The sequence below is a fragment of the Hylobates moloch genome, unplaced genomic scaffold (assembly GCF_009828535.3).
Source record: "Hylobates moloch isolate HMO894 unplaced genomic scaffold, HMol_V3 SCAFFOLD_15, whole genome shotgun sequence".
Taxonomy (NCBI): Eukaryota; Metazoa; Chordata; class Mammalia; order Primates; family Hylobatidae; genus Hylobates; species Hylobates moloch.
The window spans coordinates 33,212,581-33,222,659 of record NW_026652290.1 but is presented as its reverse complement, the minus strand read 5'-3'; positions in this window follow the sequence as shown (position 1 = coordinate 33,222,659).

The window sequence follows — 10,079 nt, the reverse complement described above, 5'->3', positions numbered from 1 at the left end:
CTTGCTCTGTTGCCCAGGCTGGAGTGCAGTGGCGTGATGTCGGCTCACTGCAACCTCTGCCTCCTGAGTTCAAGCAATTCTCCTGCCTCACCCTCCCGAGTAGCTAGGATTACAGGTGCCTGCCACCAGGCCCAGCTAATTTTTGTACTTTCAGTGGAGACAGGGTTTCACCATATTGGCCAGGCTGGTCTCGAACTCCTGACCTCAGGTGGTCCACCTGCCTCGGCCTCTCAAAGTGCTGGGATTATAAGCATGAGCCACTGTGCCCAGCCTAGAAGTAGGGTATATAAGAATCTGTACCCACTAGGATGTCAGGCTGTCACTGTGATTCTCCGGTGTGCACGGTGATGATACATTTGCATGCCTTTTCTCTTATTAATCTGCCTTTTTGTGAGTTGATTTTTCAGTGAACCTTCTGGGGGTGAAGAGGAAGCCTCCCAGCTGAAATGGCCATGGGCAGGGGGTCTTAGGTAGACTCTCAGGAGGCCAGACACAGAGTAAATATGACTTCCAATACATGGGCCAGTCACTTCCCGTGTTCATGTTGGCTGGGGGCCTGGGCTCCTCTGGTCAGTGACCATGCGCCTGGCCGGCCGTACTGCTCCACTGAGTGCTGAACTCGTAGTCTCCACTAAGCACACTCCCTGTCTGGCTGACCTTGCAGGACCCTTTGCCCAAATCACTTCCAGGAACCTCCTGCCGAGGCCCGGCATTCTCCACCTGACCTTTTGTGACTCCTCAGGGCACTGTTGCTTGGGGGTCCCTTTTTGACAATTCACTGTGTCTTTACTGGTATTGTGTGCCAACAGTTATTCATCATTTTCACTCTGAGTGGAGACTATTTCATATTTTTCTTTCATCTGGTTTAAAGTTTAATAATGCTTTTAGTTTCCCCCATATATTATTAGAAGCAAAACCCTATTTTTTTTTTTTTTTTTGATAGAGTCTTGCTCTCTCACCCAGGCTGGAGTGCACTGGCAAGATCTCGGCTCACTGCAACCTCCACCTCCCAGGCTCAAGCGATTCTCCTGCCTCGGCCTCCGCACTAGCTGAGATTACAGCCACGCACCATCATGCCTGGCTAATTTTTGTATTTTTAGTAGAAATGGGGTTTCACCATGTTGGCCAGGCTAGTTGCCAACTCCTGACCACAAATGATCCACCCGCCTTAGCCTCCCAAAGTACTGGGATTACAGGCGTAAGCCACCACACCCGGTCTTACTTTTTTTTTTTTTGAGGCAGCATCTCCCTCTGTCGCCCAGGCTGTAGTGCAGTGGCATGATCTCAACTCACTGCAACCTCTGCCCCCCAGGTTTAAGCCATTTTCTGCCTCAGCCTCCCAAGTAGCTGGGATTACAGGCATGTGCCACCACACCCGGCTAATTTTTGTATTTTTAGTAGAGATGAGGTTTCACCATCTTGTCCAGGCTGGTCTTGAACTCCTGACCTCGTAATCCACCTGCCTCGGTCTCCCAAAGTGCTGGGATTACAGGCGTGAGCCACTGCACCTGGCCTTTTTTTTTTTTTTTTGAGATGGACTCTTGCTCTGTCGTCCAGGATGGAGTGCAGTGGCACTCCAGGTTCCAGCAATTCTCCTGCCTCAGCCTCCTGAGTAGCTGGGATTACAGGCACACACTACCACACCTGGCTAATTTTTGTATTTTTTAGTAGAGACAGGGTTTCACCATGTTGGCCAGGCTGGACTTGAACTCCTGACCTCAGGTGATCCACCCGCCTCGGCCTCCCTAAGTGCTGGGATTACAGGCAGAGCCACTGTGCCCAGCTGGCCTTACATATTTTCAATATTTAATTAATTAATTAATTAATTAATTAATTTTTTGAGATGGAGTCTCTGTCACCCAGGCTGGAGTGCAGTGGTGCAATCTCGGCTCACTGCAGTCTCCACCTCCCGAGTTCCAGCAATTCTCCAGCCTCAGCCTCCTGAGTAGCTAGGATTACAGGCACCCACCATCATGCCTGGATAATTTTTGTATTTTTGTAGAGACAGGGTTTTACCATGTTGGCCAGGCTGGTCTTGAACTCCTGACCTCAGATGATCCTCCTGCCTCAGCCTCCCAAAGTGCTGGGATTGCAGGCATGAGCCGCCACGCCCAGCCCTCTTTCTTTTTTAATAGCTGCATACTGTTCCATTGTGCAGATGTGTACATGATCATTTAGCCAGGCCACCATTGATGAACATGTGGAACAAACAGTGTCACAATGAATACGCTCATGAGTACATAGGTTCGCACTTACACCAGTATATCTAGGATAATTACTGAAGAATAGAATCCCTGGATCTAAGGGTACATATGTATATTTCAAATCTTGGCCAATATTATCAAATTGCCTTTGTAGAGGTTGTACCAATTTACGTACTGACAAGCAACATATGAAGTGTCATGTTTCTCACACCCTCAGAAACCTAGCATGTGTTTTGATCTTGAGGCAAAAGCTGTTTGCTGAACACTCTCATCCTGTGCACAGCATTCTGCTGGGTGCTGCAAGCATGTGGAAGGCTGTGATAGGAGCAGCCCTTGCCCCCCGCACAGCCTGGTGGACCTCCCCTGCTGGGCAGAGCAGCCCCATGAGATCAGCAGCAATGTTCAAGTCAGTGAGGTTCACAGAGGGCATGTGGATTGGGGATGTTGGTTTGCTGTGGTTCTGGTTTATTTTAAATGGCTGTCAGTTTGTGGGAAGGGTTATACGAAGGTCACAAAACAAAGGAGGAAATGGTTCAGATTCAGAGGGCAAGGGAGGGACAGGGACAGAGTGAGGATGAATGGTTTCTGGAGTCATCAGCTGCTGGAGAGTCGGGAAGAGCATGGAACACAAGGAAGAGAGAGAGTTTTGGGTAAAACCCCCCAAAAAAACAGAATCTAAACCATGAGGGAAGATATATGGGTGTTTAAAAATGCCTGGAAAATTTCATAGAACAGTTATTTTTAAAGGGGCTTGTAGTTAATTTCATAAATTTTAGAATTTCCTTGTCTCCCAGACACTGGCTTTCATATCTCAGTACCTTTTTATTTTTAGTTTTTAGGTGGTTTTGCCACTTAGCTCAATCACATTGGTATCTTGGGGAGCACTGGCAGTGTTGTGGGGAGCTGGGAGAAGCGGGGGAAGGCCCTGGGTTTGTGTTGAAGCAAGTTAAGCCCTGAGCCAGTGGCCACTGGAAGTTCTATGGGAGGCTGGACACTTCTTAGGTGAAACTGGAGCATCAAGCTCAAATCATGTTTGAGTCAATTGGTTTTAGTACTTTTTTTTTTCTTTGAGATGGAGCCTTACTCTGTTGCCCAGGCTGGAGTGCAGTAGCACGATCTCAGCTCACTGCAACCTCCGCCTCCCAGGTTCACGCCATTCTCCTGCCTCAGCCTTTCGAGTAGCTGGGATTACAGGCGCCCGCCACCATGCCCGGCTAATTTTTGTATTTTTATTAGAGACGGGGTTTCACCATGTTGGTCAGGCTGATCTTGAACTCCTGACCTCGTGATTTGCCCGCCTTGGCCTCCCAATGTGCTGGGATTACAGGCGTAAGCCACTGCGTCCAGCTTCTTACTATTTTTTTTAAGACTGAGTCTCATTGTATTATCCAGGTTGGAGTGCAGTGACATGATCTCAGCTCACAGTAACCTCTACCTTCTGGGCTCGAGCAATCTTCCTGTCTCAGCCTCCTGAGTAGCTGGGACCAGATGCGTGTGCCACCATGCCCAGATAACTTATTGTATTTTTTTGTAGAGATGGGGTTTCACCATGTTGCCCAGGCTGGTCTTGAAATCCTGAGCTCAAGCGATCTGCCTCCCAAAGTGCTGGGATTACAGGCATGAGCCACTGTGCCTGGTCAGTTTCAGTACTTTCATTTAAACTCATTGTAGATGTGATAAATGTACATAAAGTTGTTTTCATTTCTAATTGTAAAGTTGCTGGCTTGAACAGGAAAGAGCTTACCTCTTAAATATGCCTATGTAAATAAAATAATGCTCACAGTCCCATAAATGTTTTATAAAAGATATTTGTCCTTTAAATGCAGCCTCTTCTCCCACATAGAGAACATTTGACTTTTTTTCACTCGGGAGGATTTTCTTTGTGTAGCTGCCATGAGCCGACACATCTGGGTCTGTGTGCCTTGCCGGCCACTTATAGGGCTCAATGCACTAAGTTAAGTGGCTCATTCAGTTATTTATTTGTATCAACAAAGACTTTATTTGGGGGGTTATAATTCAGAGCGTCGTGAGCTCCTGCATGCTGAGCCCTGTATCCTTTTGAGAGTCCCCGTTTGATTTTTGAGCACTTCCTGTATTTTGGCTCCACAAGACGTTCAGGCCCATCTTGTATTTTCCCTGCCCCAACCCTAGAACCAACTCCTCTCTGAGGAACCCTGGTTTCTCTTCTTGGAGAATGGGCTCTATCTGGGAGCAGGGCGTGCTCGTGTTACTAAGGTGTCATTGCTAGATTTTCTCAGTCAACAGACCTAGCAATGCCTGTATCTACAGTGACTCATGCTCACACATCTGTGTGCACTTCTGTCATTTCTAAGTATGTATGTCTGTTTTTTGAGATTAATACAGAGACGGGGTCTTGCTATGTTGCCCAGGCTGGTTTTGAACTCCTGGCCTCAAGCAGTCCTCCCACCTTGGCCTCCCAAAGTGCTGAGATTACAGGTGTGAGCCACTGAACCTGGTCCGTGTATATCTATTTAAACCTCCATGAATTCATATCCACACCTGTGAGGCCGATCTCACACCACAAGTTCAACCTAGCCTCATTTGTAACTTATTTCTCCAGTTGTGGAAAACCTGGCTGTCCTCGACCACAGTACATTTACTGTCTTCAACCCGAATGTACACCTGCCTCTGTGAGGAGAAAATCCACACCTGCTCTGTAGCAACTGTGTGCCATTCTTATGGTCTGGCCTGATGGGATCCAGCCACAGAACTGCCTTTCAGGGAATTTTTTTTTTTTTTTGAAACAGGGTCTGACTCTGTTGCTCAGGATGGAGTGCAGTGGTGCGATCATGGCTCACTGCAGCCTCAGACCTCCTGGGCTCAGGTGATCCTTCCACCTCAGCCTCCTGGGTAGCCGGGACTACAGATGTGCGCCACCATGTCCAGTTAATTTTTCTGTATTTTTTACAGAGATGGGCTTTTCACCATGTTGCTCAGGCTGGGTCAGGAGATTTTAATGATGACACGAACAAACCAGAAAACAGAAAAATAGTGATAGGAAAGGACAACCTGGGTGGGAGAGGGTGGTAAGACAGAAGGAAAATGACACCACGGGGTCTTGGGACCAGCAATGCTTGGCTGGGAAACTGCTCCGCATGTGTGGCTGCGACCTGTCTTGTTGGAGTGTACATTCTGTTTGGTTTTCAGTCCCGAGGAGTCACAGAGTTGCCTATTTCTCGGGGCAACAGCAGGAAAGGCCCTTCTGAGGCCTGTGGTGCCCTGTGGATGAGATCTTGGGGTCCAGGCCTTTGCAACCCCTTCCTGGGACAAGCTGCTGTATAGACCGGGCCTCGTTCCTCAGAGGACACTCTCTGATGGCTTTGGCTCTGTGAAGGCTCTCCAGTGAACACTTGTCCTTCCTGGGCACACTCTCAGGAGCGCGACCCCTGCAGTCCCCTGACAGGGGCAGCCTCCTGTGAGCTGAAAAGAGACTCTGTTGGAGCCCTACTTTTCCTTTAGAATCAATGTAAAATTGCCGGGCATGGCAGCTCATGCCTGTAATCCCAGCACTTTGGGAGGCCGAGGTGGGTGGATCATGAGGTCAAGAGATCAAGACCATCCTGGCCAACCGACGTGGTGAAACCTCATCTCTACTAAAAATACAAAAATTAGCTGGGCGTAGTGGCGCATACCTGTAGTCCCAGCTACTCGGGAGGCTGAAGCAGGAGAGTCTCTTGAACCCAGCAGGCGGAGGTTGCAGTGAGCTGAGATTGTGCCACTGCACTCCAGCCTGGGTGACAGAGCAAGACTCCGTCTCCAAAAAAAAAAAAAAAAAATCGATGTAAAATTGTTTCCTCTTCCTCAACGCTGTCTATAGCTTCCTTTCCTGGCCTACATTTATTTTCTTTCCTTCCTTCCTTCCTTCCTTGCTTCCTTCCTTCCTTCCTTCCTTCCTTCCTTCCTTCCTTCCTTCCTTCCTTTTTAGAGATGGAGTTTCACTCTTGTCACCCAGGCGGAGTGCAATGGTGTGATCTCGGCTCACTGCAACCTCTGCCTTCTGGGTTTAAGTGACTCTCCTGCCTCAGCCTCCCAAGTAGGTGGGATTACAGGCACCCAAGACCACGCCCAGCTAATTTTTGTATTTTTACTAGAGGCGGCGGGGTTTTACCATATTGACCAGGCTGATCTTGAACTCCTGACCTCAGGTGATCTACCCGCCTCGGCCTCCCAAAGTGCTGAGATTACAGGCGTGAGCCACCGCGCCCGGCCTGGATGACATTTTCTAAGAACATGCTACCTCTGCCTGAAAATCTGGTAGGCAGTTAGGAACAGCCCTAGGAGCTGCAGACAGGCTTTTCGAAAGACCCAGAACAGCATGCCTGGGCAGCAGAGAGAGCTTGCCAAATAGGTGCACATGGGTTGGGGGACATGTGACATTCCATAGGCTTCCTAGATGGACCTTTGCAGCCTGAATTCTAACACCTTTTTTCAAATCCAGTGAGGACAAATAACAGGGTTGAACTTACATTTAAACTGGGCACCTTTATCTTGTGCTAGCATCTGGGGTCAGCAGGCATAGAAGAGCAGAGAGGTCAGCAGGCAACAATTCCTGGTGAGATTTGCAAGGAGCTGTAGCATATTTTCAATACCTGCTTCTCATTAGCAGTGACAAAATCCAGCCAGGCCTTCAACTGAGATTTTTTTCCCGCTGCATTCTGGTTCAGCAAACTCTAAAATTCCTTCTGCCAAACGCTCTCTTCCTTCCTTCCCCCCTCATCTCTGCTCAATTTCTAAAAGCATAGTCAAGCACTTAAAGGGAAATTTCATCCATATGAGTTGGATTATCTACACTTAACTCATAAACGCTGCTCTTTTGTAAGAGTTATTCCATTGCCAAGTGTCTCTGAACAACAAAATGTTTTTCCAAAAAAAAGTGATAACTGAACTCCAAAAATTAGTATCTGCGTTCACTCTCTCTCCTTACGTAAATTGTATTCGATTTAACCAGCATTTATGAAATTTCCTGAGCTGGATTATGTACCTATTGGGGGTATGCACGTAGGGCACAAAGATCAAAGCTCTTTGGTGCCTGTTCTCTAGGAGTTATTGGTCCAATGAGGGAAACAGCTACCCACCATGGTACTGTGAACCCTGAATGTATCTGAGACAGGTCTCAGTCAATTCAGGAAGTTCATTTTGCCAAAGTTAAGGATGCATGCCAGTGACACAGCCTCACAAGGTCCTGCTATGTGCCCAAGGTGGTCAGAGCACAGCTTGGTTTTATACATTTTAGGGAGATGGGAGACATCAATCAACATATGTAAGATGAACATTGGTTCAGTCTGGAAAAGCGGGACAACTCGAAGCAAAGGTGGGACAACTCGGAAGTGGTGGGAGCACTTCCAGGTCATAGGTAGATGAGAGACAAATGGTTGCATTCTTTTGAGTTTCTGATTAGCCTTTCCAAAGGAGGCAATCAGATACGCCTTTATCTCAGTGAGCAGACAGGGATGACTTTGAAAAGAATGGAAGGCAGGTTTGCCCTAAGCAGTTCCTAGCTTGACTTTCCCATTTAGCTTAGTGATTTGGGGGCCTCAAGATTTATTTTCCTTTCACAGTACCATTATTAATTAAGTTCTTAGCATGCTCCTGGCACACGTGACAAAGGAGGCCACCCAGGGGCAGAGAAATCCCAGAGTCCCTTGAGAATGAGCAAGTTGCTTAAGGCAGCACAGCCAGTGAGGGACTGAGCCAGGCCTGCCTTCCTCACCATCAGTAAGCTCCTGAGAAACACCTTGGGTATGGAAGGGGAGTGCGGGGCAGGGCTGGGGTTGCGGTGGGGGGGTGGGTAGAATTCTGCTAAGCCTAGGCCTACCCCGTCCTGATTTTGTTTTTTCCCTTTGCCCCACCTTCTTCCTTCATGTACACTGAGTAACCAGGGAGTTCTGGACATTGACCTTGTGATTATCTCTTCTCAGCCTAGTCCTGGCTTTGTTTTCTGTTTCTCATGTCATTGATGGGGCACCTCCTAGGTCAGGGACAGCCAGATCTGCAGGTTTGACAATGTTCAACCATAAACACCAGAGCAATCAGCTCTGTCCTGCTGCAAGGCAGGTTCTTTATAAATGACAGAGCAAAGACCTTGGGTCTCTCCTGGCACTACAGAACTTGAGGCTAAAAATACATAGGAATGATGGGAAGTGTTTACGATAGCCGTTGCCAGAAGCCTAGCAAGTGTGTTTAAAGACAAATGGAAAAATGCACTGATGTTCAAGTAACACAACCAGGCCCCATCAGCTGTGGATTATTGGGAGAGAAATTTCTCTTAGATGACAGGTTTTTAGTGGATACCACATTAGCAATAGTGGTCTCAGTCTAAACGTGGGGACATGTGGACAGAGCCACCCAGAGCCACAGGTCCGTGATCAATCAGTGCCGCCAGGCATAAGGCTGGGTTGGACCGGGGCCTGGTGGGGCTGGTCTCTGAGCTCACTCAGGCCTGTTTCTAGGGCTCTGCTCTGAGCTGGATCCAAGCAGGAACTCCCAGGACTACCCTGCACTTGGCTAGGGCAGCTTAGCTTCAGGGGCCAGGCCAGGTCTAAAATGAATTTCCGAGAGTTCTGCCAGCCTCCAGAAAGGGGACTTGGGGGTACCTCAGGTGATCTCCTGGGTTGCAAGCTCTGGTTCCTTCTGCCCCTAGAAGGGGTAAGGAGGGGATAGGGAGGGACAAGCAACCAGAACACAAATCTATAGAGTAAAACAGAGCCTCTGGACACATGCAGCCCTGTTTCCACCTCCAACTTTAGGCCCCCTGGAAAGTTCATTACCAGTTGTTTTTTTTTTTTTTTTGAGGCAGAATCTTGCTCTGTCACCCAGGCTAGAGTGCAGTGGCACGATCTCGGCTCATTGCAAACTCCACCTCCCGGGTTCAAGCAATTCTCCTGCCTCAGCCTCCCAAGTGGCTGGGATTACAGGCGCCCGCCACCGTGCCCAGCTAATTTTTGTATTTTTTAGTAAAGACGAGGTTTCACCATCTTGGCCAGGCTGGTCTTGAACTCCTGACCTCATGTTCCACCCACCTTGGCCTCCTAAAGTGCTGGGATTACAGGTGTGAGCCACCATGCCCGGCCCGTGATCAGTTTTCAACTTCTGCCTATCAAACCCAAATCCATCCCTTGCACATTTTAGGTTTTTGTGTTCTGAATCAGGAGTGGATAAAATGTGGCAGCAGAAAAAAGCCAGACACAAAAGGCCACATGGTACGTGATTCTATTTAGGGGAACTGTCCATGATAGGCAAACACACAAAACAGAAGGCAGAGAGGGAGTTGCCTCAGGCTGGGGGCGGTGGGGAGGGTGCTGGGTTTACAGCAGAGGGGTGGCAGATCTCCTTGGGGTAATAAAGTGTTCTAAAGTGGTTATGGTGGCGGCAGATGCACAACTCTGAGAACAGACTCTAAACCACTGAGTTGTTTACCTTAGGGGGTGGTTTTTATAGTATGCAAATTATATCTCAATAAAAATCAAATGTGAGAGCAGAACTGAGAGAAACAAAATCCAAGCTGAGAGGCCGTCTGCTTCTCTCCTTGTTAGGAAGGTCCTTAGGTTTTTGTTTGGTTTTGGCTCAGCTGGAGGCCGAGGCCGTGTGGGAGAAAGCAAGGAAGCCTGTGGGAGGGAGGCCCACTTCCCCACTGCGGCCCAGTGCCATTTCTCCTTTCCCTAAGTCAATCATTTGGTTTCCCAAGAAGCAGCTAAGTGGCTGCCTGCATAAATTCACCTCTGAAATTGCAGAGTGAAGGGCCCACATGCGCCTCATTCCTCTTCTTTTAACTGTCACTCATTCAACTTGTATTTCTTTTTTCTTTCTTTTTTTTTGAGATGAAGTCTTGCTCTTGTCCCCCAGGCTGGAGTGCAA